Source organism: Neopelma chrysocephalum, unplaced genomic scaffold (assembly GCF_003984885.1).
Source record: "Neopelma chrysocephalum unplaced genomic scaffold, ASM398488v2 Primary Assembly neopelma1_62, whole genome shotgun sequence".
In the NCBI taxonomy this organism is placed as follows: Eukaryota; Metazoa; Chordata; class Aves; order Passeriformes; family Pipridae; genus Neopelma; species Neopelma chrysocephalum.
Window position 1 is genome coordinate 1,251,349 of NW_020897719.1, and position 22,598 is coordinate 1,273,946.

Below are 22,598 nucleotides of genomic sequence, written 5' to 3' on the forward strand. Positions count from 1 at the left end.
ACTAGTATATCCCAGGGAGCTATCTAGTTTAGTATAATTTACACTGAAAAATGAGTAATATGAAAGAATATAATAAAAATAAGAGCAAATACCTCATCTCTGTAAATAACATAAATTCTACAATATAAGCTGGAAGCAAAGAAAAACATCCCAAATTTGTCATTCCATATGGTGTCTTTAGTTATTTATAGAAGAAGCATTCTATCAGACATCTGCTCCTATTATCCTCCAGATATTAAGTTTTTCCATCTTTTTTTCTCTGTATTTCAGAAAACTGAAATATAAATTATTTAATTTAGCATTGCTTGCATAGTCAAAGCCGTTGACTGTGGATTGTTATGAATATGATAGCTGTATCTACTCACATACTAAATGGTGAGGAATACTGCTGATCATGTATGCACACTGTTTTGTTGTGATGAGTTAAAATTGGGAATATGTTTTGATGAGATGATTGAACCTATTTGTAAGATACAATTTAATAAATGAAAACACTTGATTGCAAGACAGAGAAAGGAAGAGAGAATTCAGAATTAAACAGAAGAGACCATCTGTAACAATTAAACTTTTCACAGTAAACAGTAGTCAGTCAGTAAAGAAATTAAAGCAATAATTAATATATCATCATCATTATACTGACTAATATGAACATTAAATATTTATACACATTTGTATTTGTGTACATTAACAATTTAATTATTCTCTTACTTCAGTCTCTATGAAAAACTGCTGATATATATCCATAGTAATAAGGGATGCACTCTTATATACTGAGTACATTACCCTCCAACAAAATGCTGAGCAAATAGCTCTTTCTACCCCATGAACTTTATACTATCAGCAAGATTTTGTTGGTCTCGTATTTCATTCCCGTGGTCCTTGAAACTTTGAATATCTGTGAATACAATATTGAAATTCCTTATGATTACCACACAGGTATTACCCCTGAAATTTGGCATTCTTTTGATTTCACAATAACTTTTCATCAACTAGATAAAAACATATTCATACAACATTCAGGTTTGGTACATAAATAAACGATTACACCTCTTTTTGGAATTTTCTTCGCAAAAGATTTTTAAGACTTCATTTTTTACCTCATTTTATTATTCTTTAACCTTGTCTTTTCGTTGTTATTTAGGACAGTGAAATTTTGAGTTTCTTTTTAGGGTTAAAAATATTGTTATTTCACTTCAGCCACAGTGAATCTTTCCAATGTTACTCACATTGCATTTAAACAAAAGTAAAGTAAACATTTAAGAGACTAGAGAAGGAAGTACCCTCAGATGAATATATTTCTGCCTTCATTCTTTTCAGTAACAGGAAGTAGTATTTGCAAAAGCTGATATGATAAAATTTATAATTCAAAAAATCCTGTTGTTGTCAAATATTAACAGATTTTTAAGACTGTGTTGTGTTGACCATGGCTGAATGCTACATGCCCACCAAGCCATTCTATCACTTCCCTCCTCCACAGGATGGGGGGCAGGACGAGAGAAAATAAGATCAGAAAAAACCCTTGCAGATCAAGATAAAGGCAGCTTACTAAAGCAAAAATGAGGGTCATGTGCATGCGAGCAAAGGAAAAAAATCAAAAGATTTATTGTATACTTCCCATCAGCAAGCGATGTCACCATCTCTTTGGAAGCTGGGCTTTGGCACAAGTAGTTGTTGCTACAGAAGGTAAATGTAAATAATAATGCTCCCCCCCCATCTTCCTCTTGCCATTTTTTTCCTTTCTCTTGGCTTTTATACCTGAGAAGCCATCATACTGTATGGAATATCCCTTTGGTCAGTTTGGGTCAGCTGTCCTGGTTATGTCCACTCCCAGGATTTGGACCAGCCCCATCCTACTGATGAGGGGGGAATATTGGAGAGACAGAGCTGATGCTGTGCCAGCACTGCTCAGCTGTAGTCAGAGCGCTGGTGTGTTATCTGTGGGGGTGCACAGCTGGTCTGTTGGGTCTAATGTATTCCAATTCCTATTAAGTATCACCTAAAAACCATTTCAGCCACACAAACTGAAGAGAATTTATTTTCTGTGCAACTTATAGAGTGGGGAAAAGTAGCTGCACTGCCAGGCTTGATAAAGTTGTAGCAGAAAAACTTTGCAAATCAATTCTTTTTTAAACAGAATTGGTGATAATCCATGAAGTGCTTTCAGGCAGAAAGTTGCTGGGTTTTTAGTTCACTGAAAGGAGAGGGTTTAACTGAGGAGCTAAAGGTTGAGGAACATTCAGGAGGAGCAAAGGCACAACACAAACAGAGATTGGTCATATATCCTGTGTATTTGTACGAACATGAGCACCATTATCTGCTCTGGAGACACTCCATCTCAGGGGAATGAGGCCACTTATTTCCTGCTGCTTTTGTTGAGGGGTGCGTGTGTTCCTTTCACATTGAGAGACTACAAGGAATTTTTGGTCACTCTGGAACCTCCAGTTCCAAGTAGCTTCTCTCTTCTTGATCCATTCTCCTTGTAATTGATACTTCTGGATTTTGGAGCTTCTAAAGAGCTTCTAGTTCTGGCCTGAACTTTACGACCTCCTTCTGCCACTCCTCATCAAAGCTCTGGGCCTCATTTTCATCCAGGTTGATGAATTCTTGGTTATCTCCTTATCCCCAGTCTTGCAGTTCTTGGATTTTTTGATGACATGAGCCAGATCCTGGATGTGATGACCAATGGCCATTTGTTCCAGGCCACTTTCCGAATCCTTAAGTGCTTTTCTTGTCTCCTTAACACCTTCTGGGGCTGTGCGAGTCTGGGCCGAGGCTTGGAAAACCTTTGGAGGTTCATCCTCCACTTTGGAGTAAGTCATCATGGAGGAGGAGCTGAACATGTGTCCATCGGGGTGCATGGACAGGTCATCAAGTTTCCTGTGCATTTCCAGTATACTGTTCCTCATGTTTGACATCATCCTGTCCATGGCAGAAAATGGATCCCCAAGATCTGCATCCCTGTGGTTCCCCTAGGGAGCCAGCCAGGAGTCCGGGCGCGCTCTCCGCTCCAGCACTTTGTCTGCTCTGTCCCTGCCCTCCGGCAGGCTTGGCAATGGTTCCCTCCCGAAGGGCTCTGAGAAGCTCCTCATCATCTGCCTCATGTCCTCGTGGTGGGCAGCAAAGGGATCCCTCCTCGAAGCACCTGCCGAGCCCTCCGAACATGGTGGCGGTCCCTGTGCTGTTTTGTCACACAGAATTATCCACATATTGTAGCATAAAGAATTTCTTTAAATTAAATAACATTACATAAATTCAAGACTACATTAAGTGTAACCTTAAAAAGCACTGTTTATATGATAAATCAGCATTAGTAAGTTAAGAGTAATGTTTGTTTGGCCAGAAAGCATTTAAATCATATTTAATCTTCCTGCAGTTTCCCCAGATTATTTAATTTTAATGAAATAATGTGTTTAATAATGTTGAAAAATAATCACCAGCACTTTTGTTGAGCTCTGACAAAGGGAAGGACAATTACTTGTTGTTTCTTGCAGTGATCTCTTCCTGTTCTTAGAGCAAATATTAGTGGCAATAAGTTCATGTGATCGATTATTAGTGGCATTAATTGGGGTTATTTAACCATTTAATGAGCAGTGAAGGCAAGGGGGGGTCAGGGGATGCTTTGATACCCCTTAGAGCACAATCCAGGGGCTCATTTTCCATCCACTGAAGACAACACGGCTTTTGCAATTAATTTACTAGACAATATAAGGCTGTGGAGGTATTTTCCAGGTATGTCACTCAAATTTCCCAGTGATTAACAGCAGCAAAGTTTTCCAAGTTGGAACTTCAGCAGGAATGTTGGAGAGACACTGCTGTTCAACAGAAAATTCACCTGACAACTTGGATTTCTGTCTGAGATTAAAAAAAACATGATACAGACATGTAATAATAAAACAAGCAGATCCCTTTGGTTTGGAAATTACAGCAGGAAGGGGTGAATATTCCTTATGGATCACTTTGTTATGCCAAGACTGTTCCTTCTTCAGGGCTGCGTACATGACTTCCTTATCTCAAGGATACACTCGAAAGTTTGCAAGGTCGACATCCTCATCCAAGGGGGCTAGGGAGTCAACAGACCAGCTGTATTCTGCTCTGAACTAGACTGCTTGTGTCTTTCTTGACCATCACAACAGCAACAGTTATCAGAACCTTTTTAGCTACCAATGTAAAGCACAGCCCTGTGAGAGCTGCTGTGGTGAAAATTATCTGCATCTTAGGAAGAACTAATAAAAAGAGGAGAACTAATACAAAAATCATCATCTGTAAGTATAAAAAACAATGAGTATGATAACTTTCCTGCAATATATTATTCTGAAATAAGAACATCTGCCCTACTAGGGCTCCTTAAAGAGTAAAATACTGTTCTCGTGCTATACCAGCATGAATCTGGAACGTTGCAGTTAAATACGGCAGAGTTTGGTTTTTGTACATACAAGGTAGGGCATAACAGTTTTCATATAGACTACTGTAGGTTTGTTGATAAAATATGGAAAAGCAGTTTTCAATTTTCTCATTTTTAATCTGTCTTTAAGACTCCTGTAACTGTGGAGTATCACAGTAACACAGTTTAGACTGAAAATATATTTTGACTGTTGGTAGGGTTGATTGAATTCATTCAAATTTCCAAGATACTGCTGTAATGCCTAGAAGCATGCTATTAATGCAGTGAGTCATGTTTTGATCCAGTTGTGTTCATCCAGTTTCTGCATATGTGACACTGATTGTATTTTAAGACTGAAAATAAAAAAATAAATTAAAGAATTCCATTACTCTGAGAACTTACCACATAAAAAAAGATGCACATCTTGTACAGGAAAACTAAGACCTAGAAATATATGTAACAGAGATGGCAATAAGATAAAAGCAAACAAAGAAAAAACCCACAAAACCCCAAACTGTATACTTTGTTTATACATTTCTTACCTGGCCGCAGGAAGAATTACGATTCCTGTTATCCAAACCATATTTCATAAGATAGGGATTCATAACTCGAAGTTAGACCTCTGAAGTCTGTCCTCCAAACAGCTCTGCGGCAGCTTGATCCCAACCTACTATAAGAAGTTCTGCAATGTTTAACAGATCATATGGCTCAGACAAGCCTTCTTATCTTTCCAGTGTTGGATTTCTAATATTAATTTTGCATGTATTATTCAAGTCTTTAATAGGCATATGTCAGATTCTGTCTGCGATACAGAGTTTTTCTATTCTCTGACTGGGAGATATCCCTGTGCACATAAGCAATAGAAATACCATGTATCTCCTGAGATTCAAAATTTGAACTGTTGTGCAAACGTGTCATTTTAACAGCACCACTATATTACCTTGCCTAATTTTAGCTTTTAGAGTACTGAAATAGATCTTGCCTGCGACAATCGTATTTTGTTTTATTTTACAGTTCTAATTTTTCTGGTTTATAGCTCTTCTGGTTTTAATTTTTGTTTTAGCATTTTGCTTGCTCCAAGATAGAGAAATTTCATGGAAAAGGAATAAATGTTTTTCACTCTCCTTTTCCTTCTGCTTGCCACAGAAAATAGATACAAAAAAAGTGATCTAAATAGCAAGAATGAAGGGCTCACATTCAGTTTTATGCACCTAACAACCAGTGTACACAAAATCTTACAATGTTATGTGAAAAAACACTTTCAAATTATATATGTCTTCCCCATTTCCTTTCTTGAGAACAAACAAACAAAATCAGAGTGATAACAGAATTTCTGGTATAAATTAGTTTGAATACAGACTTAACCCAAATACTGAGATCCAGTTCTGTCATAAAGGTGTAAATGTATGAAAGATTGAACTGAATTTAAATTTTCTCCAATATGGTCTTTATCCCCTACATGTATAGAATGAATTAATCCATTTAAAAACCATCAATCTCTGAATGAATTATTTTGGACACAGTAATGGTTTTTTTCCCAAATGAAACAAAAATTAAGCTTCATGACCTGAATAACACTGCTTCTGTCATCAAGCTTGCATATATATTTGTGTACATACATACATATATATATGTAATCAGCAAAATTGCTTCATACTTTCTTCAGATTTTATATCCTTTGATATATGCAAACTTTGTTTCCAACCAGGGGAGGCTGATGTGGGAAAAAGAAATCAGGAAGCTTCATGTTGCTGATATTTCTTCCATATGATACCGTTACCCACTTCAGGAACTCAAGATGCGAAGACTCTGAGGCCATTTGTGTTGGATCTGCAGTACCACTGAAATGTACCAAATAATTCTGTTGATGTTGGACACAAAAAAAAAGGAAAGAGAATAATTTGCAGATGTTCCTCTTCACAGCATTATCTGCAGACTTGAGAGGTCAAAAATAATTCATATTGTTCAACCTGAAACACAAAGGAAAAATATTATTCAGATTTTTACGTAGCCGCTTTCAGCGTAAACCCACACTTTTACACAAATGGTGATCCAAGGGAGATGTGAAAATACTGTGCCTGGGTCTTGAAGGTGCTAACTATTTGTTCTGGATTTACCTAATAGGAAATATTCAAATAAATTAGCTTGACAGTAATGCATGCAGGGATCTTCTGTAGTTATGGTAGTTAAGCCGTTAAAGTACTTCACTGAAGCAGAGCCATTGTAGTTTAACAGATTTCAGAATCCATATTTTAAACTTTTACGGGTAAATCAGTATATATTGAGAAATATATATTGCACATACTGGTTTTTTTTGTAATAAGTTAAATTGAATACTGCATGTCATCTTTAAAGACACATGATTAAAAGTGATGGAAATACCTTTTCTCTATTTCATATAATTATATTTTAATGCAGTTAATGAAGACCATGTTAAAGATCTTCACTTTAGTGTGCCTTCCATGTAGATTTCCAATGCTCTTTTTTCCTTAAACATTCATTAATTGTGATTTACAGGTTGCAGCAGAAATTGCACAGATCCATTTTGAGAATAATTAGTCTGTTTTTCAATCCTACATGTTTCCAAAAGACAGAAATAATGCTTAGGCTTTTTCTAAGTTAATCCAATTACATCCTGGCAAATTTTCTGAAGATAAAGAGTCAAGCTATTATTTAAAATTCCTTGTATTGCTATTTTCAGGAAACCTGAATGACAGTTTTAGTCCCTGTTACAGCAGTGCAGCTAAAATGATGCTTGCTGGAATGCAGCTTTGAATGTTACCTAAAAGCAGAAAGCTGCTGTTAGGGTTTCATCTGCAGTTAATTTTTCATTTAAAGTCCAGCACTTACACAAGCCTACATTTCATAGCAGCTGCCATTTGTTGAAATTAAAAATAAGGAAATCAGACATCACTAATATTTGAAGATGGAACCTAATGGAAATCGAACCATCCCACAAAATCCATTTGGTGCTTATTTATAGAGTTGGCCACAAATTTATTGACACTTAGGAAAAAAAGATTTTCTCACTGCCCTCAAATGGAAACTGAATGAGTATTTGGCAGTCCAACCACATAGCTCTAGTTGCAACTGTATTTTGAACATGCTAGATTAAGGCTTATAATTGATAATAACACTTTACACTTCCTAAAAAATCTAGTTAGTACTTGGGAAAAAGTAGGCTTAGTGTTTATTTTCTCACTTGCCTGATTTGGCAGATTGAAAATCTGCCAAGTGTGACTTGCTTGCCAGGATCTTGGGGCATTCAATACTTACCAAGCTGAAGTTGGCATTTAGTTTGTGAATCAATAAACAGTTGACCAGCTGACTAGTAGTCAAAAAAGACCACTGTCCTACTTGGTAAAAAATAACTCATATCCACTTAAATCTGGATTGTTTTATTCTCTATTAATTCTGTGTGGATTTCTAGCTTTTTAAATTAATGGAAAATACATGAGTGGTAAAATCCTGGTTCAAGCCATGTGATAGGATCTCTGTCACTGATTTTAGTGGGCTCAGGATTTCTCATGTAGTTTACATGGGGATTTGTATTTCATAGGAAATATCTCCAACTACTCTGGCCCAGAACATCCTGCCTGGCTGCTGGAGTCCAGCCCACTGCCACAGGAACTGAGGACATCTGACCAGGTTTAGGGATATGACTGCTGTATTCCTGTTTTCAGGTCTAACCAATAACAAATGTGAACATGTATCCCAGAAACACACACATGGTCACAGGTGCACCTGCAGCTTATAGAAAAGCAGCATTTTTTACTGTAGAGCTAGGAACTGAAGCACTGAGAGATTTTGGTACTTGTCCTGCATTGGTCACAGTCACAGAACATGGACCATGGACTTCAGCAATTGTCAGGGTATAGAAGATTTAGCCTGTTGTGCTCCAGCAAAAAAACTCAGATCTTCAATGAGGTAGTCCAGTGACCTAACTATACCATACCTCCCTCCTCTCACAAGGTTATCTTGATTACACATTTGCATGTCACCGTAGTCCTCATCTTTATTTTCATCTCACAAAGTACTGCCATTGTTCTTTTTCTCTGTCAGATATTATTCTGGTTACTGTCACTAAGTTACAACTATAAGTCCCACTGCAATCTCCAAAACAAGTTTCAGTTAGGAAGAACAATGTTTTTTTGTATTTTGTTCTGCTAATGCTACAGTTTTGTAGTGTTTTATACGTAAACTTTAATTATTTTTTCAGAGTGATCCCTTTATTTCAGCCTCTTTCATCCACATTCCCAATTCTGGGGAAGAAGGAGAGTAGGAATTTCTTTACCTGGATTTTAGAGCTCCATAAAACTACTCCCTTGTTATTAATGTAGATCAATATCTCTTGACCTGTTTAGTGTTGTCTATGCTTGATAATGTTTTTACATTGCAGATCTGTGGTACTACACATTGCTGGGTTCTGCTCTGTCCTGTTGTATATCTTCTTTTGAACCTCAATTAGGTTTTTGTGCTCAGCATTAAAATGACTAAGTTCACTCAGGATCCTCTTTTCTATAGATAAATAATATTAGTTGTGGTTTTTTTCCTCAACAGTGCTCAGATGTCAAGGATTTATGAACAAGGATTCTTCCACAGTGGAGTCTTACATTTTAGAATTATAGCTTCAACTCAGAGTTAGAGAGCTTCCTTGCCGTGGCAAGCTAGATGATTCAGGATGTCCAATGGAAAATTGTAGCCATTCATCAACTAGGGCTAGGGAGTCATCTTACATTATAAAACCTTCAGTTCCTGGATGATTGTAGAGTACAGCAGACAGAAATACTCCTAAGGACTTCTTCATTCACAGGAAAGAAAAACAAGGATACTGATATTTTTCTTTCTTTCTTTCTTTCTTTCTTTCTTTCTTTCTTTCTTTCTTTCCTTTCTTTCTTTCTTTTCTTTTCTCTCCCTCCTCATCTTTTTCTCAATTTTTTTTTCCATTTTTTTCCCTTTTATTTTTTCCCTTTGAAACCACAATCTTCCAGAATACGTTAATCATAGGAATGTGTCAAACATATTCCAGATTATAGTCTGTGCTTGTTCAGTGCCTCCTTTAAGTTCTGAAGAATTTGAGAGTTACAATGTATATAGGCTTCCAAATGCCTAGGAAGATTGCAAGCTGTGCTCTCTCTACTAACTGCTTTGGACAGAGATGGAAGAGAGAGTTGGCTGTAGATCTTTCCTAGTAGGAGGATGAAAAACCATTTGTTTCACTGCAGGACAATGAAAGAGATTTCATATAACTTGCAATAAAACATACCGTTTCAACAGTCATCCTACACAATATGAGATGATTGCTGTTATCTTTGCTAACTCTTTTTGTGTTAAATCTCTTTCTTTGGATTCTTTGTATTTATGGGAAAGATTATACAGATAAATGGGAAAGGAGACTTTCATGAATAGAGTCTAAGCAGCAGCTACTTTTAGCCTTTGTCAGTATGTTAGCCACTTGGACAGTTTATGAAAAAGTGTTTTAAGTAACTAGAATGCTGTTCAGGTAGCATTGTGTGTAGAAATGAAAGGATTTGTGCCTTGCACTGAGCAGGACCTCAAATACTTACCCAGTGTGAAAGTAGAATTCTCAAACTAAAGTCAGTAGAGTAAGAGATATGGACTTAGATTAGTTATGAACCTACCTGAGACTTGCACCTGCTGCTAGCATGTAATTTACTACATCTTCTTTAGTGCCATAATCTTCTTGAGCTAGGGCACATATCCACAGTACAGGAATGTAGGGATTAATATAATTTTCTTCCTGATAGGATTTGATTCACTTTTTTAACCAGTATATGCTAACCTTTAGGCTTGCAGTAGTAGAACAAACTGTCACAGATGATTTTCTTCTACGTTATATGAATTAAGAGAGAAAGGAAGGGAGGCAAGTGTATATGACTCTTAACATTCAATAGATGTGGTCTTCTTTTGGCAGAAGACACCATCTGGATTTAGTTTTATCCTCCTTGTACACTTCTGTGGTGATGTAGGAAGAAACATCTCCTCACCCCATCTCATCTGCTCAGAAAGTTTTATAACACAGTAATGAAGACATTCTTCAAAGAGAGGGGAATTGTAGTGCTGAATCCTTGAAGAATAAAGATTTTAATGAAAGGAAAAAGATAAGTAAATTCTTTCTTCAAAAAGGAAAAGGATTAAAGGAAAAAAAGGAAATTGTTAGGAAATTTTTCCCAAGAATTGGGAGAAAAATTATTCTAAACAATTTCACAGAGATTAAAAATAACTTCTAATTTATTTCTCCTACATGCCTATGAAAAAAGTTACTCAATGTGTTACTTTAGGTATATGTCTTTGGAATTCTGTCAAGGAAAGGATAGGGTTTTTTCAATCTTTTGAAATTTTTTGTATTTTATTTTAATTTATTTAATTTTTTATTTTTCCAGATCGAGCTATAATACCTCAATCCTATGTCATCACATTCATTAGGTAAATGTGTCGGTCACAGTTATAGTCAGTTTTGTATTTTATTACCTTTTTCCAACATTATTTTGGAGAAACTCTTCCTTTAAGAGGAAACCCCTTGCTGGAGCTGGGTGAGGGGCAGGGGGAGGGCTGAGAAGGAGTGCATGCCAGTAGTCCTGGCTGCTGAAGAGGAAGTGGCATTCTCTCCATCTTGGACCATGTGACTGGAGAGAGAGAGAGAGAGAGAGCGTGCTTGTGAATTAAGGAAATTAATAATAATTAATATTATGATGTAGAAAAGAACACTGTTAAGGCACTGCACATGAGACACCAGAGACTTCAATAGTCAAGTAACTATGATGAATACATTGGCTCTTTGAAAAAATTAAATTTGGGGTTTTGACTTTCCTGTGTCCACACTTATCCCATTACATGAACAATTGTAACTTTTATCCAGTTGTTACGACCCCCCCAGAAAAAGGGGAGGGGGTAACCCAGGTTCTGATCAATAATTCCCTTGGGGTGGATTAGAGTGAAACGACACTGAATAATTGGTGTTTGAAAACATATATAGGTAAGGGTTTATTTTAAACATATATAGGTAGGGTTCATTTTAACAATTCTGTTTCAACAAGTATGTTAGCATTTTGGGTGTTATCATCTATATCATCTATAGCAATATGGCATGGGGATAACCTCTGGGGGGGAAAATGCATAAGAGAGAGAAAGGAAAGACAGAATAAGGGTAAGGGAGAATAAGGGAAAGAAAAGATGAGAGTGGAAAGATGTATATAGTCACAGCCCACGGGGTCCAGCGATGACACTTGGTAGTTGCCACTTCCATTTCTGTCAGTTGAAGTGGTGGCCTTGATCTGCTGGGGGTGAAGGAGGGAAGCCCCCACACTCCAAGAAGTTACGAGTTATTATATCTATGGTTAGTGTCATGGGCCATGCCTTGAGCCTCCAACCTCTCCCTGGGCCTGTGCAGAGTTTTTGTGCCTGGCCTGGTTCCCGCCTTACAAGATTGGTAGAGGGGGGGATGGGCTTTGATGGGCCATCAGAGGTATAATGCAAAAGTCCAAAGCCTGAAACTGGGCTCTTCCTGCCTTTTCAGGGCTTGACACCTTCAGCACTGGAGAGAGGGATGGGCCCAACTGTCCATCAGAGGTATAATGCAAAAGTCCTGTAGAATATAATGCAAAAGTCCTGTAGAAGCCTGCAAAAGTCCCTTGGCAATCCTAGAACGTATAAATCATTAACCGTTTCAGTCTCTGACACCAGTAAAAATCCATTTTTTGCTACCATTAGTGATATTTTTCTTAAAATGCAAAAAATTATGTAAGACAAGTCTGTGTATATGAAAATGGACTTGCATTTCCTTTTTCTCTCTCCCTCTTTTTTTTTTTTACTTTCCCCTCCCTGGTGGAACTATGGAAAGACAAAACAATTTTATTTTCATTTCCCATGCATACTTTTTTTTATCCCACATTCCATTTGCTTCAGTCAATTACTATTCTTTGCTGATGTCACATACAATTCTTTAAGAAAGAACCAGAACAAAAGAAAAAATACCCTTCCCTAAAACTTCCAGATGGGATTTGAAATATAAATTGTGACTTAAAAGTTCTCTTAGACACATATTAAACCTACTTCTGTTGCTTTGTAATTATAAACAGTATATCTCTCCTGTTTAGGTGCAATGAAAACTTCCATTTTTATTTGCAACTCTGAAATAAAGCCACTCAATATACGTTTAAAGATATTTTTCTTTCAAACTGTATTTGGATGCCATGTTGTCACAGCATATCTTTCCCCTAAAGCATGATGATTGTAAGACAAGTGAAGAAATAATCAAAGCGTCACTGAGATGTCTCTCAGGTAAAGTGAATTTCCTAGAAACAAAATCGTATAACTAGTGTACATGTGTCCCATTATTTTTATTAATGGGTAAGTAGTAAGGTTTAATCTTCAGCTTTAGTAAGGACATTGTTTAGCCACTAGTTTTTATGCTGAAAATCTGTTTAGAGGCGAAGAGGCACCAGAACAAGCATTGTATTTTCCCTACCAGCTGAGCAAACAGTTCTTCATCTGACAATAAACAGACAAGCAGCTTTCCTTTTCAACATTCTCTCTAATTTGATTTGCTCAGAAGACATGGTCTACAAAATATGCCCTGCTGTGGTACACAAAAGCATGCAGGTAAAAGACCACCTAATAGCAACAGTTTAGTAAAGAAAGGAAACTGAAGAAGGTGAGTTACATCAGTACTGATGATTCATATTTAACCTTCATGGTTTGCTTGCTTGCCATATGCCAGCATGAGTAACCCAAGGGTGCCAAAAATTACCATTGATCAATAGTTTGAAATTGCAGCACTTGAACTTTCACCTTTAATTCTGCTGTGCTGTAGTATGTGTTCAAACATCAGCCTTTTAGAATTATTCATTCTGGCTGAAGATCAGCATGGCATAGACATCTACAGAATGTTAAACATACATTTCTTTCTAGCATGGAATAGCAAAGCAAATTTCAGTATAGAGACATGGTGGAGCTCATATATTCTCAGCTTAATCAGAGAGTCTGGGGACATTTAGTATCTCTTTGTAGTCTATTTAAATTTTCCTTCAATTCTATATTACAAAATTCTTTTTGAAAAAAGCATAGTTATGTGTATGAGAGGTGGAGTGGGTGTGATTTGATCCACAGCCTTTTGAAGTACATGCAAAAAATTCCAGGGACTCCCGTAGGCTCTGGAAAGGGGTCACCAGAACACGTTTTCAAAAATTCCTGGAAACCTTCAAACATTCCAGACTTCTCGCTGCAGTTCTGAAGTGTAATGGTGGGCTTTTGCAAATGTGTGAATAAGATCAGTGAGTAACATGGCCAAAGCAAAATCTGATTTTTTCAGTAAAAAAAAGTGAGTAACTCAAAACAAACTCTTCCTGTCACTTTATTACTGTTATAAGAAGTAATGGTTGAAACATAAGGTGCACAGTAAAATAAAAGTCTGTTCATCTTTACATCTTTTAAGAGACCTGGAAGAGGAAAAAACTCACTAAATTAAAGCAAATTTGGTCATAACAATACTGATTCCTCAATTTATTTTTCCTGTTTATACAGGTACTCAGCGTGAGATTGACTTAACTTTAGTTGTCTAAGGTTTGGCATCCGGTCTAAGCTATTTCATTCGTTTCTTGGTTTTGTCATTCAAAAAAGCAAGGCATCTTTAGCTGGTAATTTATCCCCACCCTGTTTTAGACACCTACACAAGAGGACTGACTCCCCCTCTGGAAGTGTTTAACTTGTTCTACTGACTCTGCAAATTGATTAGATAACCAGCCTAGACTGAACACCTATGAATGGCTAGAAGCAGATAAAATGAAGACTTATTTTTAACGACATTCTACCTTTCATATACACAGCCATAGTAATTTCAGAAGGAGTTCGGTAACATTGAAGCACAATTTAAACTGTGTACCTTTATTGCTAGAGAGGTGCTAATATCTCTGGACTTTTTATTTTACTTCAGTGCCTGCTCATTAAAAGCAAAGAAAAAAGAAAAAAGTTCTCTGCTTTCCTATGGCATTTACTCTTCATGTATTACCACTAGTCCAACACCAAGACATTTTTGGTGTGATTGGCAGGCTTATTTGGAAAAGAAACTCCATGGCTTCATAAAACAAATTATTTGATAAATTTTTCAGATCAAAAGTAGAGTTCTGCAATTCAACTTTTTTCTTTTTTTTCTTCCCTGCCCCACCCCCCCAATGATGCAGTGTAATGTGGAAAAAGCCAAAGCAGTGAATACTAGCTAGAGCAAGAACTTGGGGAAATGTCATTAACAGTGTCAATGACGCTAATCACCCTGTAGGGTTCTGAGTCCACTTGCTTCTCCACATTGAGTCCACTTCTCCACATTGGAGAACAATGGAAGTTCGAGATTCCCAGGAGTCTTGAGACTATAGTGTCTCTGAAAATAATTGGTCTTTTTCTAACTTGTTTACCCGAACACTAGGAAACCTGTTCACTTCTTCCTGTAGCTCCTTCACCTGCTGACAGAGCTCTTCAACCACAGCACACTTTCTGCAAAATACCTGTTTGTCTGCCCCAGTCTCACATAGGGTATTCTGGCAACCTGTGACCTGGAGAGCTGTGTCTGCCATCAGAAGATCTGTCTGTCCGGAGGCCTCTGACATGGCTGGTTCAGTGACCCTTGCAGTTACAAGGGATTGAGCTTTACGGTGCCAAAACTATAACTGAGGAAGCTTAAACTAGTATGCTAATAAGATGTGGGCTGGAAGGATGTTCTTGCTCTTCCTTATGAGGTACTGAATCTGTTTTCTGACTCTATTGGCTGCTCCCAGATGGTCAGAGAAAAGCCTTTCCTGCTCGCCCTGCCTGCACGAACTGCTGTGTGAACTGCTGTGCAACCTGTTGTGTCACTGACATGCCACTCCTCTTCATTGCACCTGGGGTCACTTGCGCTCCCTGGAGCCATTGAAAGTCCCTCAATTGCTCTCAACACCACCCTCTCTTTGCCTGGTTGTCTGATAAGGGCTCCCGAGTCCTCACAAGGTTGCTGCTTGGGTGTTGGTGGTATTGGGAACCCCTGCACAGAACCCTCCCACCCCAGAACCCTCTTTCAGTGAATGCCCCTGCTGTGGCAACTATTGCTAGAAAGTGCTGAATTTGCCCTGTCTCTGGCTCAGCTGCCCATGGAGCCCACCTGGCTATCTTAGACTGAATGTCTAACTTTTCGGCGTCTAAACATGAGAGACACACCTCTCTGAACTAGTAGTTCTCTGGATGAGCCTGAAGGAATGATGCGAAGTCAGTGTGTGCTTGGGAGGGATGTATGCCTCTCTTTGGAAACATTTTTCACCTGTGGGAGTACAGCCAAATATTTCTGCATCCACAGTGATGGGAGACCATGAGGTCAAAGTGAAATCTAAAAGTGTTGGTGTTTTGTCCCGGGGAAGCACTAGAGACGATGACGATGTGCTGGTGTCTCAGGGACCTGTGTTTAATAGTCTCCACCGAGGCTTGTTTACCGCTCCAACTCTCGTGTTACTGTAATATTCTGTATTTATCAATGTGAGTACTTAACTACTGATTTCAAAAGGAGCCAAAATAAAAATGCTACTACAGATAATTTTTGTCACACCATTTCTCAGTAGTTATTTGAGATTAGTGTAGGATTATGTTATTCTTGTAAAAAGCTCTTCTGATGCAGTATTCACAATATAGACTTTCCATTATTTATGGATCACACTATTATAAAGTTTATCTTTATATAGATATAACTATATGGCAGTTATATTTTATTGTAAATAACATATTGCTATGCTATCATAAAATACAATATTTTTTCAGTGCAGGTACTTACATGTGGTAAAACAACAACTTAATGTTCTCTTGATTACTTCTCAAACATTCTAAACTGTCAGGAAACAAAGTTTCAAAGACTTTAAAGTCTTTTATGTCTTACAGCAGTCATAACTAGGAAAAACAACTTAAATTCTCTGAACTTTCAGATTGTGTACACTCCATGGTTGTAAAATAAAATTAAGAATGATATTTTATTATTTTATGTATAAGAAAATATATATTATTTGTTGCTGCATTTCAGTTACTGTGTCCACAAAATTGGAAAATAATGTGAAAACTTGTAGGCTAGTTTTGCTCTGTTAATGATGTCTTTTTTACACAATGTTCTTCTCAGGAACTCTTCTAAACCTTTTCTCTCTAAGCCTTGCTGCACTTCATTCAGTGGGTTTTCAGGAAGTGCTTTCAGAGACTAACATTTGAGTATCTGTGCATGATGAAGTTTCTGAGATTCTAAAAATGCCAAATACCATGCTGATCTTTCCAAGTCAGAAAATATACTTTACAATGAAGACTGTAGAAGACTGGCCCATTTATAGGGAATTAATGGGATACCTTAGAATTGTACAAGAAAAGAAGTGAAATACATGTTTACAATGATCTCAGCTGGAGGTCCAGATCATAATGATCTGTTTTTTCCCCCCCTTAGACTGGCTGATTTCTTTAGGCTGTTGTATATGTCACTGTATTAGCCAACCACTTGTTCCTAGAATTAAGGCAAGGGTAAACCAAATCACGATGTGTGAGTTAGAAATTATCACAGGAAAAAAAGATGAACACCCTTTCACTCAACAAATAGCAAATTTCAGAGGCAAAGGTGAATTTCATGGGCTGAACAATCAAAAAATTTTTCCTACTAATCCAATTTAATAGAATAATAGTCTAGACATATAGATATAAACACTGAAAATTGTAATTAAATCTATTTTATTAGAACTTCAGACATCTGCATTCTGAAAGTTAACTCTATATTTGGACTTCAGTAAAATTCTTGCATTTTCCTCTGTTTTTCTTTTCCAATTATATGTTTTCCCCCCCCTCTTAATAATATGCATTGAACATCAAATACAGAAATTTTCAACACGGATATTCTTTGTCAAATTATGTAAAACAGTATTATTTACAAATCATATAGAGACTAAATGATCAAATGTTCTATTTGAAATGACATAATATTTTAAAGTATTCCTGCCCCTTTTTTAATATTTATAAAGATAATAATATTTCACAACCATTCTTTAAAAAATCTTTTTCATAATATCTATTTGTCTTACTGAGACTCTGTTTCCAGCTCCCAGATTTAAATGGGTTCCTAGTCAGATCACTTTGTAACTCAAAGACTTAACCTTTGTTGCATCACTAGTTTGGGTAGCATTTGGTAGAGAAATTAGCATACCCTAACCACCATACCCTACTGAAAAAAACAGGCAGGCTCGAAGTTGATTTTTTTTGTTTAAACAGCATACAAACATCTTTCCTTTTAGAGAGCTTTTTTTTTCCTCTTGAAAATCATATTGGTATTATTCTTTTTTCCTAGCTGTCTGCTTTCTTTGGGTGTTATTTTACAGCATGGATTTATTTTCATTGCTTCACCATATGTTTTGTTTCTTCTTCTTCTGTGACTATACACTTATTTATGTTTCTCCTTTCTGAAACCCTTTCACCTCTATCATCCCCTGAGACTGGCTGGTAAGTAAAAAGCAGTTTGTTGAAAGTACATGTGATATCTTTTGACTTCCTTAAGAGCACCTTGCTTCTTAGGTTTCAGTCTAGTTTTTATGCTGCAAACTCACCTTAAAATTCATTTGGATTATCCATTTTCTATTTTTCTTCTTGCTGTAGTTACTGTATGTTTGGGTTAGGTGAATAAGAACTGCAGCTCTAGATTTGTAGAAGCAGTAACCAGTTGCTAATAATAGTAATCCAATAAGTTTACATACACACACAAACATACACAGACACAAAATTTACCTCACATCCCTGCTTTTTTCCTGAATACTTTTTATTTGAAGATAAAAACAATTAACAATACTTGGCATACCTAGATTCCCAGACCTCTCTTTATCTTTATTGTTCACATGGAACTCAATATCTGCAGGGCCCTGACAGCTCTAGAACGTGGATGGCATAATAATGAAAAAAAAATATAACAAAAAAAAAAGTTTTATTTCAGAAAGAATTTTTAACTAGATATATATTCCATTTCGGTGTTCCTCTTTCCCAGATGACATTTCAAATATTTGTTAGACCTTTGACATATCATTTCCACATGCTGGATAAAAAGATGTTCAGGTGGGAGGAGACTAGTTGTGAAAATCCCAAAGCAAATTACTTGCATAATTTTTCAGCAAGTCTTGCTCAGGATGTCCTTCACTATGAGTTGTTTTTTGTTTTGTTTGTTTGGTTGGTTGGTTGGTTGGGTTTTTTTTTTACTGAAGAAGTCTACTAGAGAATCCTAAAGGCCATTTCATTAATTAGTCAAACATATAACAAACCTACAATTCACATATGGCAACTCTGTCTTAACTGTGACAGCCATATTTTGTTCTATTTTCTGATAATTTAAATCTCTTTCACAGCCTTGCTAGCTAATAACTTTCTCTGTGAGGATGTAGTCACATTTTCTGTTGCACCTGACTTCTCCAGACCCCTCTCAGTCTCATCATGTTCAGGTGTGCTGCCAACTCTTCTTTCCAGGCCTTACTCTTTATAGAGAGGCAAAAGACAGTGCTGAAACACTGCCTAGAGAACCTTTCTGACAGAGATAAGCACCATCTGTTGCATTACTCCACTGGCTTTTTTTAAAAGGTTACCTCTGCTGGAGAGCTCAGAAGCTGACTAGAAAATATTGAAAGGAGTAATGATTCTGTCAGAGTCTGTCTGGTATAAGGAAGTAGTGCAAACAGAGGGCTTGCTCTTGCATATTTTATCTACCCCAGTGGTAATACCCTTTCTGACCTAATCTAATCCTGAACTCACACTAAATCACTCTATAGAGAACATGATTTCAGGAAAAATTTCAAGATAGACTACTAAGATGTTTTATAATTTTTACAAATCATGTGCATGTTCATTATTGTAGGAGGAAAAAAAAATCATGGGAAAATATGTCACAATTGCTTGCAACTGGCAATTTAGGTGTCACTAATCTACTGTGAATTCATTTGGCTGTAGTGCAAGGTCTTGACATTTTAATATATGAAACCATCGCTTTGGCAGGTGAATTTAATGCATCTATTTGCAGCGGCCTCCTTTCCTAAAACACTTAATGGTAGTATATTATGCCATCATTCCTAAAAGTGTAGAAAAGTGACAAAAGATGCCACAAAGAGATAGTGTTCTCAGTGCATGCAAGTTTCCGTTCCCTTTTGACAGATGAGAAAGATTTTTTAAAAAATTTTAATCATGTCTGAAGTTGTAGCTCCAATTTATTCCTATTTCTATAATTTGCTATTCTGGATTTGTTTTCTTTCACAATTTTATTCTTATTTTGTTTAGTTATTTGTTTTTTTCACTAAGGAAGTCGCTAACCACATTAGATGTTCTAGATGCAGATTTAAGTCTGTTCAGAGCACTTCAGATTCACACACTTCATCCTATTTCTATCAAAGCGTGGTTATGCATATGAGAGGCTAATCTGTCCATGTTTCTATTCATGATAGACTTGAGGAAACTCTCTTTACTGGAATGAAGATATTTCAAGCAGTGAAAAATTGGAAGCTTGTGACCCATATGCCATTCCTATTGGGTCAAAAGCCCAAATACTCTAACCAGCTGATGTGACAAGGATAGAATGTTCATGGTCAAAAAGAATATGAACTATTTCCATACTTCCTGTTGCTTTGTGTTGAAACTATTCCTGATTAAAGTGTTTCTAGTTGTGTTGCTATAAAGCTAATCCTTTCTTTATTTTTCTATAAATTTATTAGACTGAGATTTTCTATACCTCCAACATTTGTCTTACTGTGTTCCCAGAAAATGAAACTGTAAAAGAAACAACAACTCTAAAGTGCATTTTAGGGCTTACGATAGTGAATATATATGTAGACATGCTGACACTGGTATGTCCAGGAGTTGTGAGGACAAGGTCCCTGGTGTTACAATTGATCTGTTCATATATAGCCACTCCAGCCTATGTAGGACCTCTGTAAATCCACTATAGGGTTGCTCGGCACTTACCTGCTTTGGCAATTTCTTTAACAATTTGATAGCTTACCTCTCAGTGTGAATGGGAAAGGGGTTTTTGCAAAATCTGTCAATCCCCACCACTGTTTAAGCAAGTTGTCAGGTTTTCATATGAACTCCATGCATTCTAATTCAGATTTTTCAGCGGATATTGTCAGATGTGACTGTAGCTGTGCTCTGTGATGGCATAAAATGCAGACATTTTCTGATGCAAAGCCTAAAGTTGTAGATTCCATAGCAGTTGGGAAAAAGGTCATGACAAAAAGTTCAGGGCTGCAAATCCATTTAAAAGCTCAACTTGAAGGACCAGAATCACTGAAATTCAGCTAGTTTTTTCTCCTCGGGACCTTCCCCACACATGTTACACTAATGATGACCTGATTTAATAAAAAGATTTCTGAATCTGTAAGCATAACAACTATTCACTGTTGTTGCCAAATGAGAGCCATGGAGTGTCTGGATACCCACACAAGGTTAGTTGTGCCAGCTCTATATGTTTCATTTAATATGGTGTTCCAGGAAACCATTGAAGGTTCATTGATTTAGCAACTTGCCCTATTAAGTTTCAATGGAATATGGCAGGAATACCATTAAGTAGTCTACAGTAGCTCATTTGTGGCATCTTTTAATACAGAAATAACATCACTTAGGAATGAAATAACATGACTTTTCACCACCCCACCCCCTACCCCACCCCCTGTTTTCTTCTCAAACTTCTTCCTGACATTTTTCTATTAAGATCTTCTCAATGGATATAAATATGGAATAATAGTTCAGTGACCCAGTTTTCACAGTAATTTCTGTCATGGGAGAATAAATTTCTTCTGCTTTGTTACTGAATGTTTTTATATGCATTAAAAGGGTGTTTTGATGTACAGGTTAGAAAGGGAATGCACTCAAAGGGTAAAAAAGTTTGATTCTTCTAATTTAGTGTTTGTAATGCTTAAATCCCAAGACAGAAACATATGCTTCTCGAGGGATAAGGGAACTGAGATAAGAATATAATGTGCAAGGTTAAGTATCTGTAAACAAATAGCAAAAACAAACAAACCAATCTACCCCTAAAGCCCAAAAACCTGGAAAATGAAAAGATTTAACTGTCGATACATCAATAGGATATCACAGAGAACAGGTGATGTTGTACTGTCACTGTAAAGCTACCATGAAAAAGGGAAATGTAGTGTGAAGATTTACCAGGTAAATATTTCTTGGTGAATGAAATCATCAATACTTTTGAAAAAGGGGTGATGAGAGCTCATCTGAGCTACTCTTTACGTGACAGGTAGTAAATGCTTAAAAAAGCAGAAAGACGACATTCACAAAGTGTGCAAAATTAATTTCAGGAAGACCATTTTAGCATATTCTCTCAAAGAGGACTGAAAACTCATATGATGCGGCAATAGAAAAATGAGCAGAAATGTAATTGTTGTCTACCAACTGGGAAAAATGGCTGAAGATACAGAAGAGCTCAACACTCAAAACCAATACAGCTATAAAAATATACACTTGAAATAAATTAATTTAGCATATAAATAAACTTATGAGTATTAATCTTCAGAGGGTTTTAGAAGAAGCTTGACCAGTTTTCAAATAACACTTGTTTATTGCATAAAAGATTTTATTTGGAGCTTTATCATACAAATAGAAGGGATAATATCTGACGATCTGCAAATTGTTTCTCTCCTGTATCTCTAATAAGACCCTAGGAGTTCATATAGAGGAGGTACTAGAAGTATAGTGGAGTTGTAGAATTCTCACACCTTTTCAAAAGAGGAATTACATTTCATAACTGTGACCTTTCTACATCTTTTTTTTTAAGGTCCCTAAACATTGTCAGAAATGTCAGTATCAAACATGAAAATGTAATGGCATACATAGTTTACCAAACATTGAGATTAGTACAATTTTATAAGCAGTCATTCTAACCTATTTAAGAAACATTCAAATTAAATTCTGATAAGTCTTTTCAATTACTTTTATTTCTGTTCCAGTATTAATTCCAGCAGTTTACCTGGAACTTCCCGTGCCCACTCTGTGTTCTTCCTTCAGAGCTCATACAGCTCTTCCCATATCACTCAGAAGATCTGTGCTTGGGAGGGCAGATCTCACAACTGCAGGGGTAATAATGCTTGACCAGATGTTTAGCCAACTTTTATGAAGGTCCATAAAGTCTTGGTAAAGAATCAATCCCCAGATCTACTGCTCTATTCAATAGCCAGTGATT

The 22,598-nt window shown here is 36.7% G+C and overlaps 1 long non-coding RNA gene and 1 pseudogene across 1 annotated transcript; one reads left to right on the forward strand and one right to left on the reverse strand.

The window, feature by feature from the left end:
* Nucleotides 1-2,267: 2,267 nt before the first annotated feature.
* LOC113967001 lies at nt 2,268-3,162 on the reverse strand (annotated as a pseudogene).
* Nucleotides 3,163-3,199: 37 nt separating this feature from the next.
* On the forward strand, nt 3,200-21,162 carry LOC113967047. Its single transcript, XR_003534071.1, has 3 exons — nt 3,200-3,973; nt 4,172-4,180; nt 21,152-21,162. It is a non-coding gene; the product is annotated as an uncharacterized LOC113967047 (long non-coding RNA).
* Nucleotides 21,163-22,598: the final 1,436 nt, after the last annotated feature.